Here is a 24,895-nt window from a genome sequence, read left to right as displayed (position 1 = left end):
TTTGAACACAGATATTTTATATTCCTAGCTGAAATGATTTCTTTTGGTTTACTGAAAACTTTGAAAAATATCTGTAATTCTTTTTAGTGGAACTGCAACCATCCAGATAATCTGTCACATGTGTCTCCCCTTGGCCTCATATTTATAGCCCTCTCAAAATTACAGAAAGGTATATAATAGCAAATATTGTAAAAATGTTTTTTCACTTTTGTTTCTAACTTTGCCTGGACAGGGTTTGTCCTGTCTGGTACTTGCTCCCATGTGGCTTCTTGTGACACTGCTGCCTTTGTGTGTGCATCAGTAACTTAAAAGTTGGACACAGTGCCGTGGACTTTTGTCAAGACCAAAAAAGTAGTATGATTGAAAAAAGTAATAGTCAGATAAAATAGATAATTTTCTTGGAATTTCTACGTTATATTTGTCCTGCTGTTTTTCCAATATGTCATTAGGTACTTTTGCTCGTGCACGGAGACATGCATTTCCCAAGCATGCATTTCCTTTGCTCTTATGGTAATTTTAGTTGTTGGTGATCATGACAAATTGAAATCGAGCAGTTGTAGCAGTTTGGGGAAGATTCAACAAGACAGGAATGTCAAGAGTGCACTAGCTTGTTTTTAGGAGCACTATCAATGCTCTCTTTATCCTAAGGGGACAGTTGTGCCTTTGTTTCAGTGGTGCTGTTTTTTGGAAGATGAGTGAATAAGAGACCATTGATACTTTTCCCCCCCACAAAATCTCATGTGTGTCCTTTGCCTGGCGTGTCGCTCTCTGAAGTGTAAAACTAGCACGTCACTGATTTTTACACATTTGAAGACCTAAAAATGGGGGAGGAGCAGTGAGTACCAACTCTGCAGGTACTACTGGATTATTTTATCCTGAGACTCATAAAATGAGGCTATTCCCTGGCAACACCATAGAGCATCACTGCTGGGCTCCCAAGCCTCTAACAACTAGACACGTGTGGATGAAGGATGAGGTAATTTCCAGATGAAGGGTGGACAGTGCTGCAAGAGTAACGGTGGCAGGACAGCTGGTGGTGGTAGTGGTCTCCTCACAGGTTGTTACCACAGTTGTGCTCTGTAGATGTCTCAGGTAGGTCTCACAGAGGGAAGGAGAAGGGAAGGTGGAAGAAAACAGTAAGTTACTGACCGTCCGCTCTGTGCATACATGTTTTTTTCATTCTGTTCTCCATTTGGTTGTAACAGCACAGACTTTGCATGACAGATGGCTTATTGTTTCTCTCCTGTAAGCTGATAAAAAATTTCTGAGCAGAAACTCACAGTGTTCCTTTCAGAAAGGCACTTTGCAAGATCTGAGCTCTGTCTGTGAGTTACCCCAGGTCTAAGTCATGTAGACCACAGGCAGGAAAATAGTGGTGGGGCTTAATATGTAGCATTCAAAAATACATTTGCTGCTTGTACTAGGTGCTCTTTAGTCGGGGATTCAGAAAACATAATTTCTTCCAGATATTGCCAATATTAATTATAAAAATACAACTTTTTGGTGTTAAAATGTTAGTTGAAAGGAATGGAAAAAAATACTGAAAATATATTCTTCCTGTAGAAAAAAATCAATTTAAGTTTATAGGCCATGTGACTACATATTAAGAAGAAGCACAGCATCTTTAGAAACATCCATAATGAACATAATGCTTTTGTAGACAGTAAGGAATGTAAGCAAACCTAATTCACTTTTTTTCTAGTAGTTAATACAGAAGTGTATTTAAATGTAAATATATAATAGTTGTGGAAATAAAAATAAAACATACAAATTATTTCAGCTTAGATACTGGTCAAGGTCTGGTCTATAGTCACAGCAGCAAGTGGGTGGCTAGATCATCAGAGGCCCTAAAATACAGGGTCAGAGAAGATCCATTACATACAGAATGGTTATTTAAAAGCAGGGAGTATGTCCTGTGGAAATGTCTTTTAGAATTCTCTGTACCAAAATGTAAGACAAAAGTCTGGCTCTGGCTGTTTCAGTTTCAGCATAAAATTTTTATGGATGTGGTAGCACTTTAAAGCTCATCCTGTTGCTTCAATTCATCACATGAAAGCTGACTAATCTTTATGTATATTTGTGGATATTTTAGCAAGCACAAAATAACATTATGCTTAATAACAACTTATTCCTTTATTTGTTTTGTTTAAAGACATCATGAATCTTGAAAGCCAGGTTTGATTAACATTAAATTTGTTTGTGGTTCTCATGCGTATCCAGTGTCTTACAGAATCATGGAAGAAAGTACTGGGAGAATAACCAGGCACAGACTTGCAGAAATAAACAAATCTAAAATTTTTACCTCTAGACTAAAAGAAAATGTGTTATACCTCTGGCCTATCCTTCAAAAGATTTGGTGACATTCCTATAAATATGGAAAAAGCTTTCAAACCTGGCCCTGTAAGGAGACAAAAGGTACAATTAAAAAAAAAAAAAACAACAAAAAGCACCACCAGAAAAAGACAACTTTAGAGCAGGCTGGTGTGAGGTGATGAACAAATGTAGAACTGGACCCCTAAATGTTTAGAGCTGGATCATGTAATGGGCTAATGACAAGAAGCAAATTGTTTCCTCTCAGGAATCATGTGACAGTTTTCAAACCTTCCACAGTAGGTGAGATCCTGCCTGCATCAAAGTTAGTGGGGCTTTATACTGACTCACCTGGGACCAGGCTTACATTCTCATGATCTGATAAAAGTAATGCTGAGATTAATTAAAAATCATGTTCTCAGTGATGTTCTGGCTCAGTGTTAGACCTTTGAGTGCTGCAATACCTTTTATATTTTCCTGTGATGAGCATTACCTGATAACGCTTGTGATTACTCTTGGGGCATTTTTGTTGTTGCTTCTTTTTCTTTAATGATTCCTGTGTCAGCTTCCCTAGATTTGAATGAAGTAAGGAGCTCCCTTGGTGACCAAATTCTAGTTAATGATTGAAATGTGTTCAGGGAAAGGAGGAGGATTTGCACTCAGCAAATGAGCTCAAGCTCACAAGCTCTTATTTGATTCCTTTTACTTGGGGCTTCATAACAAGGATGATTTATTTGCAAATGAATTACTTTAATAATAGGTTTTGAGTTACACAGAATATAGACAATCTTGACCCCCATCTCTGCAGCTGTAAAAGTAACAGCATGGGTGTGGCTGTCTGGTGGCTGGCCAGGATGATCCAGTTCAAGGGGGTGGATAAAATAACATTTACACTTACAGTAACGGTTTAAAAATGTAATTTGAGTTCTGCCAAATCCTTCCAGTTCGTTTTGGGAATCCAGCTTGTTAAGGTTGCCAACACTTAACTCTTCTCACCCTAGTTTTTTGCAAGTTATCTCCTTCTGCCAGATGCATTTTGCTGCAATAGTGTCACTACAGAGCATGTGGTTCCACCAGCCTTGCTCTGTTAACGGTTATGGTGGGACACTCCTGGCTGTCAGCCTGCCCAAGCGAGCAGTGACTGAGCCTGGCCCGTGAGACTCAGCATGGAGGGAGGACGCAATCCCAGAGGAAGTGTTCCACTTACAGACAACTCTGTTTGTGTCTGCTGCAGTAAATGCTCCCAAGCCAAGTTAAGGTCAGGCATTTGTTGGATCCCTGAGAAAGAATGTGATGGAGAAGATGGAGGCTTGGAGGTTGCTTGGAATCGCAGAAGTGTTCCCAGCCAGTGTGGGCAATGGGAATCAGGGCACCTTGTCTAACAACAGCACAGAATGAGGTCTTGAACATTTTGCAGACTCACAGCTGCTTAAAAAGGGGCAAGTGTTGTCTGAAATAGCCAGATCACTCCAATTGGACTGAGTGCCCACTCTCCCAGTGTTCCTGCTAAGGCAGCACTTGTTTGAGGGCACAGGGTGACCCTGCACAGTGGCTGGCACAGGCTGCCACGCACAGAGCTTGGCTGTGTTTAGTCCTTGCAGCTCTAACCTGCCTCACCACAGTGCTGAGCAGTTGTGAAGTGCTGCAGCACTCCTGAACAAAAAGTGGAAGGGAGCAGTTATGGATAGGAATAGCAATCACTTCCAGTGGCATGCTGTGAGCTGTGCTTACTTGTGTAAATTGATGGATTATAGGGATTTTCAGTTAAAGAGCCCAAGAAGGGCTCTTGGGTGCTTGGGCTGCTGCTGCTGCTGCAAAGAAAATTGTTTCGGAGGGTTTGCAGTCTCTGCTGTTTGAAGGCCCGTGTTCACAGCAGGTCCATTTAACTCAGTTATAGGGACTACTCACAGATTTCTTGCTAACACCAACATATTGCATCACAGCATCCATTACTAATGCAGAATGGTTCACAGATCTTAAGGCCATAGGGTCCACTGTCTCCCCTGCCTTTATTATACCATCATCTTTCATCCACTTTGGGTAAAATACGTTCTTTTTCATATCAGCATCTAGTGTTGAATGTGAGAGAGATGTAGAATTACCTCTTCAGTGACTTGTTCACATGGCAAATTATTGCCTTCACTTGTTAAATCAACCTTTTTGCCTTGAATTTGGCAGTTTGTCCAGTTAAAAAGGTGTTGTGCTTTTTTCAGATTAAAAAGCAGTCTTAGTATTTTTTCTTAGTGCAGGTATACACATGTCCACGTGGTCATCAAGTCAGCCTTGTTTTGTGTCTGGATCATGCAGTTATAAGATTTGCAATCTTATTTTGTCCACTGCCTTCTCTTATCCGACACGTTTGGAATTACTTTGATGATTTCAAAGAGGTTTGAAAGAGTCTAGAAGTATCAAAGAAGAGACTTCTTGCAGGCTTGATGAAAAATTGGCCTGGTTGGAGGAGAGAGACTCAGAGAAGGGAGACCTCAGCTGCCACACACTATTTGGCAGCACATGGCCAGACAGTCAGTGGGAAGGCATTTACAGGCCACCTGCAGCATACGTTGGTGGGGTCAGAAGAGACACCAAATTAGGGAGAGTTTTCCTCAAGTTTTGTTTACATCAAACCCCTTTACACCAAAAATTGATATGAATTTATGCATCAGGAATTTTGCTGCTCATAGAACATTTTCCTTTTATTTTATAAAATTAATTGTTTTTCACCTATTAATCTTTTCAGTAAATTACATTTTCTTTTGCTCTCAGGTCTTCTGCGTCTTCTTGTCTTACCCGTTTACCCTCTCCAGATTTTTCAAAACCTAAATTATGCATATCAGACTATATGTAGAAAACTGTTACATTTTAACAATGTCTTATTCACAACCTTACTTTCTCCTTTCTTCAAAACTTTCCAGTTTTTCTTGCCGTAGCTTTGAAGGTGAATGTTGCTTATGTGTCACAAACTCCAGCTAGGCCATGTAGCTGAAGATGTGGTGCCTACCCAGTTTTGCAGACAGAGGCTGTTTCTGAAAACAAGGCCATACTTGGCTCTGGACAGTCTCTGGAATAACATATGGAGTTTTCCAGATCACTCTATTCAGCCAAAGTCAAATTAGTCAAATTAGTTTTAACTGATAATTACTTTTTCTTTACTTCTACTGGAGTAAAATGCCATGGTACTTCTTTGCAACAGTGCTCACAAACACCCTGAAATAGAAAAGAAGTGAATGAACAACACTGTATCATACATGAGAGATAAAATTACATCAATGATGAACCACTTATAAGACAGCACTGAGGACAATGTAATAACCTTTTAGAATAAACCTGTTCTCTTTCCATAATACACTGACCTTCAGCTAGTCTGCAACAGTGAAAAAAAATGGTGGCTTGCCTGAGGTCCTGCATACATGGTGCCAGATGGTCATCAGTGTCTTTAGAATCATTGTATATAGACTTTATGAACACGCAACTTTGCATTTAATTTTATTTTCAATTATATTTTCCTTACCAGGAGAATAATCTTAACAAGTTTAGGTTTGGCGAAAGCCATTGGATACTCCTTTATGAATTTCCTTTATAAGTTTTGAAACTCTTCATTTTCTATAGGAAACTGGGATTCTGGTTTTTAAAGAAAAGTCATTATAAAAATCTTCAACACCTTTAAATAAGGTGTGGATATTTCTTTTTCTCTCCACAAGCTTTTATTAAACATTTTACCAAATTAAAATTATCCAAACACTGAAATTTCCATTCAGTATCAGCACAGAACTTATAGAATCATGCAGCCAAAAATCTGGAAGGCATTGACATAAACTGTACTCCGATCTTCAGCATTTGTAAGTCAGTTTAATCAGGAGGAAACAAGAGACTGTAAAATTGTTTAGACATTCAAACAAGTGAAAATTAATTGTCAGGAAACTTTTCTATCTACATTCACTAAACAAATTCAATCAACAAGATGTGCTTAAGGTATCAATTGAAGCGAGCATCTAGGAGTATATTGTTTTAATTAGGAGATGGCAGTTTCAAACGCTACTTTTGAATCCAGTCCAACATTTTCAGTGTACACAGACTGTTTCCAAAACACACTTTTAAATATTAGAGCTTCAGCTCTGGTTTTAAGTACTGCAGTTTGATGAGCTGTTCTGGTCTGGGGCTAGTAAACAAGTCTAGAACTTGCTGGATTTCTCCCAGCAGAAAAATCGTCATCCATTTACTTTTAATGTTGTCTGGATTTGTCAAGTCTGTCTTGCAATCTGTGTCTCCAGGATAACATGCCGTCAGCTCATGGGAATATGAGAAGATTTTCAGTTTTAATAATAACATTCAAGTGAGATTTTAGTGAGAAATCTTGCTTGTGGCTATAAAAGAGGTCAGCTTCCCTGAAGCTAAATTTTCACAACAATCTACAAAGTTTTTAATATACCACCCCTGTTGAATTTTAATAGGAATAGAGTGCTTAAGTTTGTAAAGATGTTTGATTTACATCCAGACCATGGGTCTGGTTTTTTGAGCTTCCCAACATACAACAGATGTACAGGTAAGAGCAAACTAGTTTATGTTTGGGGCAGCATGAAATTGCCAGCATTTGTGATTATGTTACTCATGGATTTAACTGGTCAAAAAGATCTTTTCATCCATGCAACGTTCTTCTTGTTGTTAAGAAGATGTGCAGATGTGAACAAAAAATTATTCCGTGCTGTTCTTAGGTGGAAAAAAAAATTGTGCAGTTCAGAGAGAGAGATGTTATTTAGTTTTTGTTTGTTTGTTTTGGTCATTTTAAAACTTCTTTTTGTTCCTCTGCTCTTCATCAGCCCAACACATTCTAACACGATCAACCTAAATAAAATCCACAAAAACCCCACCCTTATTAACACTATACTAGGCAAATACTCTACTAGGCAAAATGTCTGTTGGTTTGAGAAGCAGCGTATTTCTCAAACCTTGCAGAGATTTTTGTTTCTGAAGAGCCTGAAGAGCTTCTCAGGCACAGACAACACTACAGGTAGTGTGCATACCATGGCAGGCACCTTGTTGCCTCTTTATCCACAAACATATTTGGACAGAAGTCTAAGACACTTGCTGTCTGAGCTACCAGATGCCTTCTTCTGGGAAGGAGATACTGGTCTCTTCTGCTTTTCTTTAAAAATACTTGGAGACTGCACAGTATCTGTGTTCTTACTGCATTTACTGCAGCAAAGACCAGCTGTTTATGGTCAAAGCTGGGCTCTTTGAACCCAGACTTGCTTTATCCCCTGAAGATATGATGGTGAGTGTGTCACTCCATCAAAAAGTAGATGAGTTTTGAAACATATGCACAAAAAAGTCTGACCAGGAGGGCCCATTGTCAGAAGTCTGGAGGTGGATACCACAGGGAGATGGAAAAAGAGGGAGGGATTATCCAAGCTGCTAGGAGAGCTGAGAAATGAAGCTGAGTCACAAGTTTCTGACCAGGCTGACTCCAAGTTTCATAGACATTCCCATCAGGGCAGCAGGGCTCACCCTGTGAGCTGTGCAAAGTCTCCCTGGCTGGATGGGGAGCCTTGCTGACTGGAAGGGAAAAGACATTTCTGATTAGTCTTACTCTGTCTGACAAGATCACTACTGTGCAGACTTCTTGTAGCTGTAACAAACATCTTTCATCCCACAGAGGGGATGTAAGATCTGGTCTCTGGTGGGCTGGGTTTCTTTTCTCGGTGTGCTGTGTAAAAATCAGAAAGACTTCCCTTTTGCACTGCAGTACTGCTAGCCTGGTTGTTACATGACACTTTAAAAGAGCTATTTAAAGTCTCAGCTGACTGAAATGTGGGACAGAAAGCCGGTTTTGTATTTTGTCACACAAATTATTATATTTCTTCTTCGCTAGATAAAAACAACTAAACTCTTGGTTTTAGTGTGGGCTGAGTCTACAAGGGGAATTCTTTAGGTTTCCAAATTTACACAGGGTTCTTCCTGAGTGGTTAACTGTTCCCACATTTGTAAAAAGGAGGGAAGAGAAAACTCCAAAAGAGGTTTTGAAAATTGCCCTGGACATTAATGGTTGTTTTCTGACCTTTTTTTTTCTAGGTCTAATTCTCGTAAATGTTTCTCAAGTCCAAATATTGTGCTGCTCTCTCCTTAATGTCTGCTATGAAAATAAGTTCAATATTGGGAACATTTGTTTGTATGGAGTTGGTCTGTTTTGCATTATAAAGCATTTTTGTAACATAAAGCTCTGGACCAGGTCTTTACCTCCATCATTAAACATAAAGGGACAGAAAATCAGCTGGCCTATAGTGGCTTAGTTCCATGGAATTTACTGCTCTGAACAAGTTAAAGATTTCACCTTTTGCAATAAGATTCCTCTTTATGAGATTTATTTTCTTTTGGTTATGTAAATAATCCTTGAAATATAAAAGACAAAAATTGTATTGATTCAACCTTGCTTAACTCATGGAAGAAATCCCGTGCATGGCAAATTGCAAAATTGCAGTTTCAGCTGCAGCAGTCTGCAAGTGGCAGGTCAACAGCAGTGCTGCAGCTCCAGTGCTGGAGGGTCTCTGCTTGGGATTTGCCCTCATGGCTGGGATAGCTGTAAACTAACTTAAACACCTGTTTGGAGAACACACAGATAATTGAATCTTAGTTTAAGCCAGTGTGTGGAACCAAATATAGCTCTCTCCTCTGTGCAACCTCCCAGGAGCCCACAGGCAGGTTCCTGGCCCTGGCAAATCCATAGGCACTGGCCCTGCCTGACTCCTGGCCACCCTGGCAGAGCTGCTACCACCAGCCAGGCATGATGAGAACGAAGTGACAATTGCAGCAGTGGTGATACCCAGACCCTGGCAGAGCAGCAGCATCACTGCTGACATGGTCCCAAAGCCAGGGCAGCCCACCCTAACCACCACTGCTAGAAAAGCCTACTGATTTATTTATTTATTTATGGATTTATACCAACAAGCCATGAATTATTATCTAAAAGAACAGAAGGATCTGCCTCTCAGGCTCATAGCCACCACATTTGTCATCTTGTTAGAACTGGAGCTCGATTTTGACTCCTGCTTTGCTGTTCCTTGAACTGATAGACAGCCATATTTCAGGATTAGGTGAAGACACCAAAAGCTGAGGACAGAAACCACAAACCTCTAAATACCCAGCCTGGCATTTACTTGTACCATCAGGCTCCTCCTTCCTTCAGAAATCTCCCCCTAACTTTCCCATGCACTTACCCACATAGTAAACAAGTGCTCTTCTTTATGGGACACTTTCCTTGAGGGCCTGATAATTTTACTGGCTTCTGGAGCTTCCTTTTTGGTCCTCCTCTATCTTTCTTTAAAAACTATCCCAGCTGAGTTGCAGTAGCATGGATAGTCCCAGCAGAGTGCTGTAGAGCTGCACTCTGCTGCGGCTCTCAGGTCTCTGCTGAGCAGTTAGAGGGTAGATAGGCAGGGCATTCTGAAGTGGAGTGGACAGATTATTAGCCTTCAAAAAAGAAAAGTAGAAAACATGTAAAAACCATTATTTGGGATGTCTGGCAAACTACTGCAAGGCTCTGTGAAAGGGATGAGGTGGTGCTTGTAGAGGTTGTCACTCCATGAGCTAAACCAAGTAGGCAGGAAGCTCCCGTCAGTTGCTTTGTGGTAGAATAGTCAGACTGAGTTTCCACTTCATCCTGTCCTTTCTAGTAAAGAAGAAAAATATGCACCATTCAAAGTGGTAATTCAGGCCAAAAACAAAAGCAAAGTCTCCATAAGTGCTGGAGAAGTGCTGCCTCTCTTTAGCTTGGTGCAACTGTTTTTCTATGTATGGGCTTAACCACTGTCAGCAGGAACAGTACATCCTGCTGGATGGGAAAAAATACAGGACAAAAATCTAGCCTGGAGTCAGAACAGGAAAACTAGTTTAGGAACAAACAGTACCTGTCAGTCTCAATGGCACAGTCATTCTGCTGCTAGCTATGGCATTTTTCTAGTGCTCGTTGCAAGAGATTCACACTCAAAAGGAACTCTGCATAGGCTGGTAATTCTAGCCACCAGCCAAGATCTCCTGCTGTCCATATAAATATGGTAATTCCCAAGATATGGAAGTTTTACTTTTCAAAACTATGCACTGAAAGCAGAAGCAAATCTTGTTTAAGCTTGGTGGGAACAGTCATATGAACCAAGAGGTCAGGAAATGAACTGCACTGGTATGGTACAAACAGCAAAGCATCCTTCCTGCTCTTGGGCTCAGCACAGTGGAGCAGGTGGATGAAACCCATACACCTCAGGGAAAAAGTCCTCAGTAAGGGCTAGGCCGGGCCAGGAGTTCATACTGGGGAAGGGGATGTTTGAGTGACACATGCAGGAGGCACTGGCTTATATCCAATTCCACCTCACCATTACTGTATTTACCATCTCTCTCTGGTGCATGTGGTGATATCTTTTTCTGTTGCACTTGGAGTGTGGGCTGTCTCCTCCACTCGCTCTAAATAAAGCAACTTTACTCCATTTTTCTCATTGTCTATATGGAAATTGTACTGTCATTTTTTATTTCCTCCTCTGTAAGGAGGAAGGTGGGAAGATATTTTCTTTTTTTTTCAAATAAAACATTGGAAAAAGAGAGACCTACCTAAAAAAAAAAAAAAAAAACAACAAACAAAACAAAAAAAAAAAAAACCATAGATTTTTTTCATTCGTGGACTCTCATTTTTCTGAAAGCAGCTCAAGCTCCCTTTCTCCTTCAAAGCCCAGGTCCTGTTCTACAGCACCTCTGGTACAGCATTTTGTTTCACAAGGATTTGTAATGGTATTTGCTTTCTGCTATCCCACCAAATGCAAAAACTAGTAGAATTAAGAAAGCCAAAAGAATGAGGTCAGGGCAGTAGTCATGAGAATCCCTAAGAACACAGCCTCTGGCTGCTGCCTCCTGTATCAGGCAGCACTCAGACCACTTTTCCTTGATATTGCACTCCTGAGATTAGTAGATGCCAAGCAAATCTCTGCAAACCACAACACCATAGTGTACATGGCAGTGTTTGGCACTCAAGTGCTGCTTACCTTTTTTCTGAGGTATTTTTAAATCGGTACGTTGTTTTTTGCATTTCGTTGCTGTGCTTGTTTTTGAAAACCAACCAAATGTGGAATCTGTTTGCAGTTGACAGGAGTTAAATGAAAAAACTGTGTTTTCTTCCTTTGATTACCAAGCTCTTTCAGACGAAGCAACATCATCCTAAAATATCTTTAAGTACATAACCAAAAAGGATATTTTAAATGAAGGACTTAATAAAAAGTCTTGAGAGAGGCTCTTTAGCTTTCCTTTCAAGTAATCCTGGAGAGTTCACCACTAAAGTCCCCTATTTTGATATAAACTTCCTGGAGAACAAGGCACATGTGCAAGCTCGAGCTCAGTGATTTCTCTCACATATGCATGTGCAAACACACAGTTGCACAGGGAGCTTGCAGTCAAAACAAGACTGCTGTGACAGTAGGTTATGACAACACAGGTTTTGGTGATGGAACTTTTCAGTTCTGATTCCTACATAAAATCATCCCTGGTTTTGGAACTAGCTAAATTGCTTACTTATTTAAGGGACTACAGCACAGAACTTGCAAAGGCAACATTAATTAAGATAATTTACTGCCTTTTTCTGCAGAACAAATGGATTCAGTGGATTTTTATTTTAGCCTAATCTCTTTTAAAAGTCTGATCAAATAGTTTGGGAATGTTGAGTTCCACATACAAAATGTTGCTTATGACCAATTAGAAATACATAATGCTGTCTCTGTTCTTATTTTGGGTGAACTCTGTATTAAGCCAAGGACAGAGTTGTAGGTCTCTAAATGTCCTGGTGCCAGCACAAATTAATTTGTAGCTTTCTCATATTCTCCATGATCACGGAAACAGAGACAAAGCTTATGAAATAGCTTACAAAATACTTGCACCAGCACTGTGATGAGGAGCACACTGTTGAAGATGCAGCTTCAGGATCCTTACATTAACTTGGCTCCTTTTCCTTCTCCACATCAGGGTAAGTTCTACTGCTAAGAACATTGTTTATAGCTGTGCCTACACCAGGACTAATTACTGCACAAGAGCTCTCCACAGTGGTCCATATATCCAGGTACCCCATATTCAGAAATGGGCAGTAACAAAAGCTACTGGAAGAGATAAAAGAAATTGTGCAAAGTGGCTGAAGGCACCTTCAAGAACTTTTATAGATTTGGAAATCCTAAGCTATAATTTGAATATAAGCTACTATGTTTAAAATATACTGAAGAATAATGCTCTGTAGCTCTGATCAGTTTAGGTTTTGATTGAGATGTACTTTGGACCTTTAGCAGAGGTTGGAAATTTATTTCCTTCTGTTGGTTTTAAGCCTGCTGCTTGATAACCTGATTGATTGCTGCCTGTTTCCTCTGTATCAAGGAAAAGGGAATAATCATACCTTGTTTATTTTCCCTGTGTCTTTCATGATTTAATAGATCTTCATTGCATGTCCCGTGCTGTCTTGATCTCTTGCAGTTCTACTATTGCCTTCAGGGAAAAAAAAAAAATCTCTGAATATATCCACAGATGAATGCAGTGAGAAAACATTTTCTTCTTTAAATCATTTCTGATATTTCATACAGTGTCTCCAGAGCAGCATGTTGACATTTTCCCAGTGATACTGACATCTGTTTTTTGCGTGGTAATAGCTATTTTAGAGCCTACTACAGGTACAGTTAGAGTAACTTTTCCATAGTAGACTATTTTTAATGTACCAATCCAGTTGTAACATGAAAATGTTACATATCAAAACTCTTATGCCTATGCTAGTCCTGAAAAAATAAAAAGTATAAGTCCACAATCAGGCATGGCTTAGTTTTCTTAGTTTTAATTGTCAATATGTCTTAACTCTGATTATCCATTTTGAGTCAGCTATTACAGTGTACTGGATGTGTGTCCTAGCTTATCTCCTAGGACACACATGCAATAAGCTGTTCAGAAATGCTTAAATATGTCACATCTTTCATTTTGCTGTAGTATTATTAGAACTGTGTGAGCATTTATAGGACTTCCACGCCTATTCTTGGGGTTTTTTCTGATTTTTTTTCCCTGTCTTTTTTTTTTGGTGAATTTTCTGCCAGCAGTTTAATAAATGGATTTGAGAAGTTCATGATCTACAGTAGATAGCTATTGATTTGCGGGCTGTTGCAACTTCATGAGCAAAGATAGGATTTAAATATGTCTTGTGCAAACTATGCTAACTATGCAATCAAGCTACACATTGGCTCTTAATTTAGGACTGGCTCAAGCATAATAGATTCCTAATTGTAAAATATATATTGCTAATCTAGTTGTTTAATGCAGCTGTTAACCACAAGAGAAATATGGAGTTTAAATCTCTCCTGACAAAGTGTGCACCTGAGAGAAATCCTGAGTTTAGAATGGGAATGTTTGAGTGTTTTCAAAAAGGAATCTCTTAGGAGATGGTTATGTTGCTTAGCCATGCTTCTCTTCAAAGGTAAATGCATGGGTTTGGGTGGAGGGGGGGAAAGATTGGTTTGTAGCTATCAGCAAAATTAAATTCTTTTCCCTCCAGCCTTCCCCCGCCTTGCTCATTCTGTTGCCATTTCTCTTAATGGTTTGAGCCCGAAATATAGAGGGATTAGGATACCTACACACGGGGTCTGCTTATGTGTAGTTCTGCATACACAAAAGGGTCACTAATCTGAGGACTGAAATAGTTAGCTCTGTCACTGAGGCTGTGTGTTGCACATTTCATTGCTGGCAGGTTGAGCTCTGTGTACCTCTAACCCTGCATGTGCGAGAACTCACTAGGCTCTGTTTCAAAAATTATTGAAATGACCTTGCAAGTAGCCAATTAATTCTATTTAAATACTTGCTAATGGCCAGAGAACAAGCGCAGTGCAAACTAAAGCGAAATCTTCAAATGCTGTTTTGCCAATAATTAGACTCGGGGCCTGCAAGCAGTGACCTGCTATTACAGTTTGCCTGAAAGCCCTGACATTTTTCCCCTGACAAAAGTGGTATTGAATGTGGGGCTGTCATGAGAGAGCTGCAGTTGCATTCATTGACAGTATGCCCGAGGGTAAGAGACTTGCACATACTAGGTGTAGAAAATACTTAATTTACTTGTGAAATCAGTTCCCTCTGCTGTTTCCCATTAGCAAAAGTCTTTGCCAGCTGTGACTGTAGATCCTGCTAAAGCTTCATGGAAACAGTTCCTTTTTCCTCCTGTTTTTGTAGGATAGATCTTAGTTCTTTGTGTTGCAGAAATTTTGAGTAGAGATTTCTGAATGAGAGAAGAAAGGTGCTGCTCTCTCCTGGGCTGCCTGGGTGAGCAGAGCTGATCTGAGCTACTCAGGTGACAGTAATGTGCTCTTCTTTTAGGTATCCAGACAACCCAGTGGTGCTTTGCCTGTCAGTGTCTAAAACCCACCTGGAAGTAACAAGTAAAGCATTTTATATCAGCCTTTGAAAGGAGGTGTGTGCCTGTAGTTCTGGTTTGATATGGTTCTATATGTAGCACATATCTTTCTAAAAGGCTTTGTTTGTGGACAGGTAAAGTACTTTCCATGTAACAAGTTTTTTACTTGGAGCAGAAGAATTTCTTTCTTTTTCTATTCTTTATCTTACCAAATGTTTGCACTTTGCTTGCACATTGTAGTTGTTTATGGTCAATACAGGCATACTACAGGTTTAATTACCTGTATAATCTAAGTGCCTAGACTGTGAAAAGCTTCCATGAAAATATGATGCTATCCTAACAGAAAAACTAAAGATCTGTAAATTCTCAAATGGCACATAATTTCTAGTTGTCTTTCACTCCACATTTATGTCACTACTTGATTTGTAAAGTTACAAAAATGTAACCAAAAATTTGGTTCTTATCCTTCATACTTACAAGCTAAAATTATTTGAGCAAAACCAAACCCTCTGAAATGGATTACATGGCAAATTTGCTCAGACATTGCTGCTAGGTTTTCAAACCATTGGACAAGAGTCCTCATTTCTAAGACCTTTCCATTGTTCCTCTATGGACAGAAAAAGCTGGATGCAGGATACCCTTTTTTATTCTCTAGAACCAAATGATCTGGATGGAAGTGTGAAAAGCAAAAAATAATGCAGATGAGAATATTTTGCCTCCGAGTGTCTTAGTCTGGTTCAACATTCGTTGTTTCAAATATGCTCAGGAACAAAGATTCCCTAGTCTTCATATGGCTTAGCTCATTGTAGAGGCAAGAGTTGTCTTTTAAGCTTAAATTTAGCCAGGCTATCCCAAATGGTGTTTGCAAGGTTGGAACACCATTCTTTCATAGCTTCACCAGTGGTTTGTGCTTCAGGAGAGTACTGCATCACCACTGTGTGTGTCCTTGTCTGCTTAGTATCAGTTAAATAATCATAAGGTCTATGGAAAAGCTTGTTATGATTTTTTTCCCCCGAAGAAATCTGATTAGAGAAAAAAAAATAAACACAGGGAGTAGCATCACCCCAAAAGCAATGTACTATCCCTGTGACTGATTGTTTATTAACAACTATAATGTAGGTCATGTGGCAGTTAGGGCTGCTTCCTTCCCAAAAGGTGGTGGGATCAAAAGCCGAACTGAGGTGGATCTACACCAGTGAACACAGCGAGTGTAGCAAACAGGAGGAGCAAGAAAACTGATTCAGTTACCATCACAGCGATATGAGGGGAAGATTTTCCCTGCAGCAATGGATGGCTATAAACACTTCAGAAGGGACAGGCAAAGAAGGAGAAGTGGTGGAGTAGCCCTATATGTTAGGGAGAGTTTTGTTTGTCTAGAGCTTAATGATGGTGATGATAGAGTTGAGTGTTTATGGGTAAGAATTTGGGGGAAGACCAACAAGGCAGGTATCCCAGTGGGAGTATGTTACAGACTACCCAGCCAGGGCAAAGAGGCAGCTGAGATATTTCATAAGCAGCTGGGAGAAGTCTCACAGTCACTGGCCATTGGGGGAACTTCAGCTTACCAGATGTCTGCTGGAAATACAACACAGCAGAGGACACAGCCTAGGAGGTTCCTGGAGCGGCTGACAACTGCCTGACACAGCTGGTGAAGGAGCCAGGTCCACCACTGAACCTGGTGTTTGTGAATGGAGAAGAACTGGTGGCGTTTGGAGGCCTCTTAGGCACAGCAGTCACAAAATTATAGAGTTTTGATTCACAGAGAAGTAAGAAGGGACTCAGCAGGACTGCCATCTTGGACTTCTAAAGGGCAAACTTTGGCCTATTTAGGGGACTGGTTGAGAGAAGAGGGGATAAAGTGCCCCCTCAGCCAGTTCACAAATGACACAAGGTTGAGCAGGAGTGCTGATCTGCTGGAGGGCAAGAAGGCTCTGCAGAGGGAACTGTACAGGCTGGATCAATGAAGACAATTTTATGAAGTTCAACAAGGTGAAGTGCTGCATCCTGCCCTTGGGTCACAACAACCCCAGGCAGTGCTACAGGCTGGGGGCAGAGTGGCTGGAAAACTGCCCAGCTAAGAAGGACTTGGAGGTCCTGGTGATGAGCCAACTGTGCGCAGTAGTTTTCTTGTGCTCCTCCATTCCCTCTGAGCAGAGCTGCTCCTCTCTGGATGAGGCGATCAGCTGGCTACTAATGAGCAGGAGATAAAGAAGATGCAGGCTATGCAGGAGACGCAGTGTCAATAAATAAATGCAAAGGGTGCTTCAGAAGAGGGAAGAGGGTATATTAAGGAGGAGAAGAAATGAGTGTGTCCTGTGGAGAGCCCCAGATGTCCAAGGTAGCCACCTCACACAGCACATCGGCTGGTTTTCCCCTCTGCAGCTGTGGGGTCATTCCAGGAATGGTCCTGGTAGGCTCCAGAGGAAGTTAGACAGCTGTGCTCTGCCCTCAAGATGAACATCATGACGTGATTGAAAGACCACAAGGAGGAGTGCAGCAACCAGCAAACATGGCAGATTCCTCAGGGCTCCTGTTGTTGACAGGTCTAGCTAAGGCATGAGGGAATACACTGTTATTCCAGGAAGCCTTAATGATTTTACCAGTTGGCTTGCAAGGAACCTGGATTTTTTTAAATTTTTCTTCACTGTAATAGGAGGTTTCCTGGGGTGTCATGAATATATTATATTCACTTTGCTACAATGCTTTAGATTTGATTTTATCTCTTTCTTTTTTTATACCAGTGTGATCTCTTGCTTAATTACAAATAGAACTTTTTTCCTTAACAATTAGGAGAGTTTTAGTGTAACTTGTGTGTAATTTTATGTAAGTGCCTGAAAGCCAGACTGCTAAGTCTGCTCAATTTCCTTTAAGAGAAATTTCCTGCTTTAGTGAAACTAACTGCCTTGGTTTCCAATGTGGTTGAGAGAGGTGGGGGAAGATGCATGTCAATGTCTGTATGTCCCACATACACATAATTCTGTGTGAAATGTGTTTTTCTGCATACATGATAATAGAACATGGATATAATGATGTTTGGAGTATGGGTATAATTTCTGTTCTCATTCATATGTTTTGGTGGCAGGGAGCACATATACAGGTAGATACTTAAACATTCAGGTATCTGCTATACTGTACAGACCCAGCCTGTACTTGGTGCTGTGGCCAGACTGGTGCTTTCTAGCAACTCTTGTAAGTGTTCTAAGATTAGCTCTGAAATTTAGGGACATTCAAAAAAAAATCACAATGGTAGGTCACTCTTACTGCTACCATTTTTAGGTCCCAAATAAACCTCAGTAGAATGTTCCTTGAATATCAAGAAACAAGGGTTTTTTTGGTTTTTCTTGACCAAGCACCGCCACAGGTTGCCCAGGGATGTGGATCTCCATCCGTGGAGATACTCAAAAGGCATCTGTACATGGTCATGGACAGCTAGCTCCAGGTGGCTCTGCCTGGGCCAGGAGGGTTCCAGAGGCCCCTTTCAGTCTCAAGTATTCTATGGTTCTGTGATTCTGCTCCACACTGGAGCTGTTTTGTGCCTGTTCATGTTTAGCAAGACTTTTAAAACTCCCCCTTCATTTTAAGCCCATCCATCTTTCCCTTAAGAAGAGGTAACTAAAGGAATGAAATTTTTTTCTAGGAAGATATGAAGTCTCAAGTTACTTCAGTCTGGTATGTCTTCTGTGCTTCTGCTGCCTAGATTTTATTTGCTCAGGACTAATGGCAGGCCTTCTAACAAGAGGATTATTCATGTGGAAGTTCCTGCTGTTTTCTGTCTAGCAGAGAAGTGCCAGGCAATTCCTAGGGCTTGGTGTAATCATTTTTCTACTAACTTCTTATTTAACTTAGCAAAGCATGCCCTGTATTTGATCTAGCTCAGCCATCCACTTGGATGGCTCACACAGTTGAGTTGTCTGAATTGGAAAGGAATGAAAAGCACCCAGCTGACATTGGCACTGCACAGTGAGAAGGGAAGCGCTCCACTGTGTCAGGAAAACAATTCGTCTAGTGCTTTTCATCTTGATCTGCAAATAATTTGCATGGTCAGATTGCCCATTTCTTCTCCTTAGAACCTGTGATCCTCATACTCTTATCCCAGCTCTTTCAGTGCAATTTTCCCCTTTGAGTTCTAGATATAAGTTTGAGTTACAAAGCAACAAGTAATGTCCTAGTGCAAAGGAATTTTCTTGATGTGCTAAAGAGAACCAGTTTCCTTCTCATGCCAGCAGCAGGAGACAACAAGGGATCTCTGTAGGAGAAAACAGGGCTCCAAGATCATCCTATGCACTGGAAGCCGAATATCTTGTGGGAGCTCTGGCAGTGGTCTGTGCCTCTCAGGTCCAGGTCCTTTGCTCCTGGGGCTGTCACTCTTGCTTCCTTCTTGTCCCTCTGTTCTGCTGCATTCCCTCTGGCTTGAAAATGCCCCAGCACTGGGGCTTCTGCCACTCGGTATGTGCATGACAGGATAGATTCCCTTTCCACACATGTACATTGCATCTTGAGGTGTAAATCACGATGAGCAGTGCAGTCTCATTGCAGACTGAGCAAAACATCTGCCTTCCCGAGACAGAAGAAAAAGTAAACAATGACAGGCGTTATTTGCCATACAGCAGTGTTATGCAGCCTGTGATTTGCAGTCCATGGCTGATTCGTAACACATAGGAAGATGAAAGGAGACATGATGGCTACAAAACACCGTGACTTCTGGTCATAGCAATGGGAACATAGCTCTTCTCACTGGGAATACCCAAGAGAAAGTGTGCAACTTATAACAAAAAAAATTACCAGGATAGTGGTTTCTCTTCTCCCATAATGATAGATTACTCTTCTCAAAATGGCTGGAAAACACTGCTTTCAAGCATTCAGCCTGCTAGCAGGAATTGACCCTCTGGGAAACAGTCTATGTCAAGCATAAATAAGTTTTGAAAACATACTGGCTAATAGCTGATTATAACCAGTGAATACAGTCAGTGAGACCAGCTGATTTATATTTTAAATACTGTTTCATTAAAACAGACTTTCTACCATTCTTGAATATGGCAAAGCCCAAGACAGGTGTCTGTCTGTTACAGAGGAGCCATTCCAGGCTACTATCAGAGGAGCTGCTTTTGGCAGTGCGTGTAGAAATCACATTGCCTCTGTGTGGTATCTAGTCAGTTTATTTTTGAGTAAGAGCACAGATCTTCTGGCAGGTTTGTACTTGCAGTTGCAAGGCTGGGGATGACAGTGAGAGTTGGACCTGGAAAGGGCTCTTTCCCCTGAGTCAACATTGGGGCTGCTTTGCAGCTAAAAAAATGCAAGGCTAAGTCCAAGTCAGATGGTACTTAGAGGGATTCTGGTTTCCAGGGTTTTTTCCAATCAAACCCCAAAATATTTCTGTTTGTTGGGAAACAAATGAAGAGGTTTTTGAGTGTCACCTTTACTGAATGGTGGAGCAGTTAAGGAATTGGTCCACTTCTCCTGTCTCTACCTTGCCCAGGGCAGAGGCAGTCAGGAGGACCTCAACCTCTCCTTTAGAAGTTGTTCCACGTTGGATAAGCAATTAACATTTGCTAGAAGAGGGATTGGTGCTCAGGAAGTCTAACCTTTCAAAAGAAGACCCGCCAGGCTACTGATTCATGCACACACGTGTGTTCTCTCTCAATGAATAGTTAATGTTTTATTAAGGGTGGAACAGTTCCAAGGGGATGATTCAAATCTTCTCCCTGGATCCAATACTTGGCTTTCAGCTAATATGCTTTTTGTTCTATTAGAAATGTCATTGCTTTTACACAACTCTTTCTTCTTCTCCTCATCTAAATGCTCTTCTTTGTTTCAGTTGATTTTTGTTTCATTACTTGTTCAGACCCTGCCCTCTACTTTGCTCCTTGACCCTGAGAAAAGGAGATCTGTGCCTCCATTATATTTGAGATTAGCCGAGTCTGGGTAAGGGCCAAAGGTAGTTTTTCCTCTGAACCAAGCTGAGGAGGGCTAAAGTTTTCCCATCTCCACACTGCCTCCCAAGGCATACGGAGCGTATTGCCCCTCACCTGCTCCACATGGCCTTGATGAGCCTGTAGGTGCCTGGCACTTCTCAGCAGCCTGTTTCAGAAATTACCAGATTTGCAAGGGTACATTCAGTCCTCATCAGACTCATTTTTACCACCTTCTGCCTCTCTCAGGCTGGTTTTGAAGAAGGAAATATAATCTACAAGTGATAATCAGCATGTGCAAGCAGTGGGGTCATGCTGCATTGCTTTGCAAACAGAGAAACCCAGAGGGAATCCCGAGATGAAGACATATACATCATCTTTATTCTGTGGAATATAACCCCCACCTGAACCTGAACCTAACGTGGGTTCTCATGAAAAACATCTGCTTTTCAGGACTGTGGTGTGTTACTTGGACTGTGATATTTCAGCTCTGGATTTTGTGCTGAGGTAGTAGATACGTTTCTCTGCCCACATGATGACATTATCAGGCATGTTGTTGCACAACATGTCCTGTTCTCAGGGGTGGAGGTGGATGGAGAAAGTGAAAGTAAGGCTGAAACAGCTGAAGGAGATGAGATTGTTGTCTTTGCATTGGCTGTTGGCCTGACTGGTTGGATCAATCACAGCCCAGAGAAGAATTAATGGTCACTTCAGTGGCTAAGTGGCACTTACAGGGCTGGCAACAAATTGAACTGCAGATGCAGCCATGAACATTATGCGTTGACCTTCTGCTTTCCTTGGTTCCTTCTGTCTCTTGGCCAACATGTCTTTTCTAGCCCTGAAGACGTCACTTGGCTGCTTTACCTCCAAGTGGTGATAGGAGACCTGCATAAAACAATGGTAACTGGCTCCTTGGCTAACCAAGCCCCATCTGTTGCAAACCACAGCAATTGCATTGATATCCCAGAGCCATTAAACCATTCCATATGGGAAGTTTTGCCATATACATAACCTTGTACACAACAAAGCCTAGTAAAGGAGCTGTGATGTTAGGAATAAACAACACAAATCAAGACAACAGCTAACATATTGAGAGAATGTGTCTGCAGTCTGCTAGTTGTAAATTATAAATTCCAGTTGCCCACTGTGCAGCACTCACTAAGGAACGTGAGTGACACCAGCACTTACACTCAAATTTCAGATCAGTTGTACCACTTGCTTTGGCTCAACTTGGTGAAAAGGGTTTTCATGATATCTACTCTTCTTCATGTACAGCAAGTTGATTTTGTGATTCAAAATGTGGCTTTGCAAATTGACCTCAACTCTAGATTTCTGGGGGTTTTTAGAGGACAATTATTATGTCCTTAAGATGTTTTCTTTCATTGTTGTGTCCACCCCCAGCAGGAGCTTCACATCTTGGCTGTCTGAATAAACTCCCTCTTACAGGAAAATCTGCAACACCTTATCATAGTGTACACTATTGCATATGGCTTTTTTCTTATCCCAAGTAGCATTTGAGCTAACTTGGGAAATGCAGAATGTATTTGGGTTATGCTATGCGAGCCAGTTCAGGCAGTTTTGCCATGGTAGGGAGAGAAAATTAATGATGTAATTACACTGAGATTTAGTGGCAGGTTAAAGGGCAGGATCTCACAGGAAATGCAGTAAGAAGGAAAAGTCATTCCACTTTTGAAAACCATAGCCAATGTTCCCTCCTAAACCTGTCGACTGCTGTTTGCCTTCTGTTTTGCCAATGCTTTTATTAGTTACTTTGTAAAGGTGCCAAAGACACCAAAGAACCTGGGGCATTTATTGCAGGTGTGGATTAAGACTGTCCTAGGTGTGGTGGTTGTTCAGAGATTATGCAGTAACAAAACCCAAGCAATGCACCTTGGGATAGGGAAATTACAACATAGTAGCCCCCAGCCAGGGAAAGAGATATCTGAGGTGCACCACCCTCGTTGGAGAGGTGATGTTCACTCTGAGAAGCAAGGACAGTAACCAAACTGAAACAAGCTCTGATGATTTTCTCTTGTAAAACCCTGCTCTATTGCCTTGCTGGCCTTCATTTGGTCTGTGCAAAACACAGCCCACCTGCAGGTTTTGCACATCTGGTCCCTACCGCTGCTTGGCTGACTTGGGAGTGTGTTGGGAGCAGGGTATCCCTGCACAGGCTGTATCCCACTGCTTGCCTCACACCGGGCCTCTCTGTGTGTGATGCAGCTGGAAGTTTGGATGTTGAGTTGAAAAGCAGGTCCCTTTTGAGTGGTGGGGTTGGGCTGCTTAGCCTACAACTTCCAAATTATTTAACTCATGAAGTATCTCTGCTTCCACTAGAACTCTGCTGCCTTTTTTGTGTCTTTACAGAAGTCTTGTCCTCACTTCCCCTAATAATACTGTCTCCTTGTGGATCCTAACAGATCCAAGCAAACTGAAATGATTATGCTACCAGCAGGGTACCTACTATGGCCTACGGCCATACCACCCTGAGAACGCCCGATCTCATCTGATCTCAGAAGCTAAGCAGGGTCGGGCCCAGTTAGTTCTTGGATGGGAGACTGCCTGGGAATACCGGGTGCTGTAGGCTTCATCTTTGGGCAACAAAGTTGGTGAAGGACTTGGAAAACAAGCCATATGAAGAACAACTGAGGGATCTGGGGTTGTTTAGCCTGGAGAGAAGGAGACTCAGAGGTAACCTTATCACTCTCTACAACTTCCTGAAGGGTAGTTGTAGACAGCTGGGGGTTGGTCTCTTTCTCCAGGCAGCATCTGACAGAACGAGAGGACACAATCTCAAGCTGCGTCAAGGGAAATATAGGTTGGATATTAGGAAGAAGTTTTTCACAGAAAGAATGATTAAATACCGGAATAGTCTGCCCGGGGAGGTGGTGGAATCACCATCCCTGGCTGTGTTTAAAAGGAAACTGGATGTGGCACTTGATACCATGACCTAGTTGAGGTGTTAGGGCTGGGTTGGACTCGATGATCTTGAAGGTCTCTTCCAACCTACACATTCTGTGATTCTGTGAAATCTCCATTTTTCATTAGAGACTTAGAATATGGGTTTTCAAAAAAAACACAAACAACAACATCCAATTGGTAAAACATCTTGGGAAGCTGGTGTTTCTCAAGCATAGGTCAAAGTCAAACCTTCCCTTTCAATAATTGAAATGCAATTAGTAAGACACAACTGTGACTCATTCAGGCTCTCCTCTGGAGCTCTGTGCGCCAGGGCCTTGGAAAGGAGGCTGCTCTACTTGCAGGAGTTCAGTGGATAGTTTTGTTCAGTGCATAGTTTGCAGCTGCTTTCAGGATACTTCCTAGTCTTTTATTAAATTACAGACTTTTCAAATAGCAGATATTTTAAGATTTTTCTGCAGAAAGATTAAAGAAATATTTTAAATTTTCTTTCTACTCTTACACGTTCTTTCTCGTTTTCAAGATCTGGGCAGGTGTTTGCATTTTCTTTCCTGTTGTAACTGTCACACTTTAACTCTTATTTTATCTTTGTTAAAAGCTATATTTTTATGAGCTTGTGGAACACGTTCCACAAGTACTTTTCTTTTCCTTCTGGACATGTAGTTGCTTGGTTTTAAAAGATTATCTTCAGCATGTCAAGGTATTCTGAAGAGGATTTTAGCTATGTTTCATGACAGCAGTGAACAGGTAAATCAAAACACTGGGTTTGAAGCACAACAGACACCTCTTAGAGGAGAAGACTGTCACTTTACAGATTTTCTTCTCTGAAGAATGGTAACAACACAGAGGTTTCCTCAACTGTATTTTTCTCGTCAGATGAAGGAAATTTTGGTCACTATTCTGTTTCTTTTTCTGCATAGGTGTACTTCTGTAGACGGTAAGGGTAATTTGGACGTCTCTCCATGCCCCGCACTCACTGCAGCCCAGGCAGCTCTCACAGATGCAAAGGACAAAAGACACCACTGCCTGAGCACTTGTGCTCCAGCTCACCAAAGCTGTAGAGCAGATGGAAGAGCACCATGGCAAATCCTGTCCCTCCTCTCTTTATAAGGTTAATGCAAAGCAAATTCCCACTCTTTTAGAAGAGCTTTTTCATTGGAAAGTTTCAGCTTTGTGTCTTTTTTCTCTCTGATATCTCATCTAGAACAATTTGAAGTACCATGGAATTCACAGTCAGCAATATTTTATCAATGGTTGCCCTCGTACCTACATTTTCATGAATGCAATTTGCTAAGGTGGAGACAGTTCTTCATCTCAACACACAGAGAGCACCAGGGAGCAGAGCCTCTGGCCATGGTTCAACCAA

The 24,895-nt window shown here is 41.3% G+C and overlaps 1 protein-coding gene and 1 non-coding gene across 3 annotated transcripts in view; both read left to right on the top strand.

The window, feature by feature from the left end:
* The first annotated feature begins 1,050 nt into the window (after positions 1 to 1,050).
* The window catches only part of LNX1 (ligand of numb-protein X 1), a 121,455-nt gene continuing 97,610 nt past the window's right edge, over positions 1,051 to 24,895 (top strand). For both annotated transcript variants that reach the window (XM_066185742.1, XM_066185741.1), the window contains exon 1: positions 1,051 to 1,092. The gene's annotated coding sequence lies outside the window, so the exon portion shown is untranslated. The remainder of the gene's footprint in view (positions 1,093 to 24,895) is intronic.
* On the top strand, positions 23,079 to 23,197 carry LOC136291558 (5S ribosomal RNA). Its single transcript, XR_010721622.1, has one exon. It is a non-coding gene; the product is annotated as a 5S ribosomal RNA (ribosomal RNA).

This window comes from Chamaea fasciata, unplaced genomic scaffold (genome assembly GCF_029207755.1).
Source record: "Chamaea fasciata isolate MVZ Bird 193981 ecotype frontalis unplaced genomic scaffold, bChaFas1.0.hap1 SCAF_6, whole genome shotgun sequence".
In the NCBI taxonomy this organism is placed as follows: domain Eukaryota; kingdom Metazoa; phylum Chordata; class Aves; order Passeriformes; family Sylviidae; genus Chamaea; species Chamaea fasciata.
The sequence above is the reverse complement of the archived record's forward strand: the minus strand, read 5'-3'. Positions and strand labels throughout refer to the sequence as shown.